Raw genomic sequence first — 2,500 nt, 5'->3', positions numbered from 1 at the left:
CACTGGGTACATCTTATAGAGTTTCTACCTACACTTTTTCTACAGATCGATATAGAGTTTCTACATACATATATATATACACACACACACACATATATATATATATATATATATACTTGAGCATTGATGGTTGCATTACGTGGTAACAATTCAAAGTGAATTACTCCTTTCCAATCCCACCAGATAGAGAGAAGAACCTTTTTTCCATGAATTTCCCTTCTCGGTTGTGGTTGAGCTTCTCCCCTTTTACCAAGCCACTGTTTACGACGTTTAACATTTCGATAGAAGATCCATTTTTCGTCACCAGTCACAAGTCTATCTAAAAAGAATGAAACGAGTTTGCGAGACTGGAGAGAAGAGCAGATGTCAACTCGGGATTTGCAGTTACTTTTGGACAATACATGAGGCACCCATTTTCCAAGTTTAGGAACCTTTCCAAGTTGTTGAAGATGATGATGAACAGTTGTATGGTTTGAACTAAGCTTTATTGCCAATTCTTCAACTGATAATGCAGGATTTTTTTCAATTAATGCCTCAAGGAGCTTATCATCAAACTCAACTGGACGTCCTGTTCGATATTCATCTTCAAGGCTGAAATCTCCACTTCTGAATTTTGCAAACCATCTTCTGCAAGTTCTTTCGTTCAAACAAGCTTTCCTATAAACTGAGTGTATGTCTTGAGTCGCTTCGGCTGCAGAGTTTCCTTTTTTGTACTCATAAAGCATTATGTACCTTAAATGCTCTTTGGTTACTTCCCATTATTTACGCTACGTTCTTTTTTGCTTTTGTTTGTTTTTGCACATGTGTGTCTCAGTGTGTATGTATGCATGCATGTATGTGTGCATGTGTGTGTATGTATGTCTCTCTGTGTGTGCATATGTATATATGTATCTACACTCTCTGAGTGGTTGGCGTTAGGAAGGGCATCCAGCTGTAGAAACTCTGCCAAATCAGACTGGAGCCTGGTGTTGCCATCCGGTTTCACCAGTCCTCAGTCAAATCGTCCAACCCATGCTAGCATGGAAAGCGGACGTTAAACGATGATGATGATGATGTATGTATGTGTGTGTATGCATATATGTATGTATGTGTGTGCGTTTGCATGTATGTATGTATGTATTCTGCATATTCCTGTGTTTGTGTGTTTTTTATGTATGTGTGTGCACGTGTGTATATGTATTTATGTACCTCTGTCTCCTTGTGTGTGCATGTCTGAGTGTGTGTGTGTGTTTTGCTGTTATGTACCATGTTTGTATGTATGGGTGCACATCTCCATATGTGTGGACATGTGTCTTTGTGTGAAGTAAAGTGTGTGTGTATATGTGGTCATGTGTTTCAGTCTCTATTTGCGTATGTGGTTGTCTGTTCATATACCCTATGTACCTACCCGTCTGTATGTAGACCTGTTGGTTTACATATACATACATGTGCATGCACACACACACACCCACACACACAGACATACATACATCTATCTGCATAAAAGCCCATTAACTATTCTACTTTACCTGTGTAAAATGTGGGTATGGGGGTATGATATCTATGTATATTTCCTATTTAGTATTGGGGAAGTTTCATTTATAAGGACGTACTCCCGTATTTGTCTTAGAGTTGGGTCTTTTGGGTGCTTGGATAAGATGCGGATGTCAAGTTGACCCAAGTTGCCTCCATGCTGGTCTTTGGCATGTTGGTAGAGTATGGAGGACTGTTTTTTGTCGTCATATTGTCTCAGATGTTCGTTTAGTCGTTCTGCAATGCTCCTAGATGTTTCCCAACAGGGCGAACACGTGGTATAAAACCGACAGATATCAAGGAGTGATGTTTGTAGAGGCCACAGCCCATGGAGAACTAGCGCGTAGGTTTAGAGAAGCTCTGAAGGAGTCCAAACTCAACATTAAGATTGTTGAAAAGTCAGGGAACTCCATCAGATCACAACTATGTAGGACGTACCCCTTTGAGAATACCATATGTACCAATGATAACTGCATGGTATGTAGGATTAGCCCTGGCATTAACTGCAGAAATAGAAATGTAGTTTACAGCATAAAATGCATGGAAGGTGCTTGTAAAGACCTGAATATGACATACATAGGGGAAACACGAGACGAACCACCATTCCATAACTCAGGCAATGAAGAACCCCTCCAAAACCATGCTGTGAGACATATACCATACAAAATACTAATTTAAAATTTTAATAATATATAATATTGAACAGTCAGGTTATTACAATCATACAATATATAAGAGCAAATACTTTTAATATCACAGCGAATACCATACAAAGAAACATTCATCATAAAAATATTAATCTAAAAATCAAATAAAGTATAAATTGAACAATAAAAATTAATACAATAATGTAATGTATAAAAGTAAGTATTTGTACATCGACTACGCACATTTCATGGCTGAATCAGGACTATATAAAATCATATAAGAAAACCATATCCAAGTTCATTAGAACGGAAAATGATTTTAATCCGAAAGCAGTCACTGC

General features: G+C 37.9%; 1 protein-coding gene across 14 annotated transcripts in view; it reads right to left on the bottom strand.

Annotated features, from left to right (window-relative positions):
- The window catches only part of LOC106869828 (uncharacterized), a 484,455-nt gene that overhangs the window by 468,063 nt on the left and 13,892 nt on the right, over nt 1-2,500 (bottom strand). The gene's annotated exons all lie outside the window — the stretch shown is intronic.

This window comes from Octopus bimaculoides, chromosome 25 (assembly GCF_046866305.1).
Source record: "Octopus bimaculoides isolate indiv1 chromosome 25, ASM4686630v1, whole genome shotgun sequence".
Taxonomy (NCBI): Eukaryota; Metazoa; Mollusca; class Cephalopoda; order Octopoda; family Octopodidae; genus Octopus; species Octopus bimaculoides.
The sequence above is the reverse complement of the archived record's forward strand: the minus strand, read 5'-3'. Positions and strand labels throughout refer to the sequence as shown.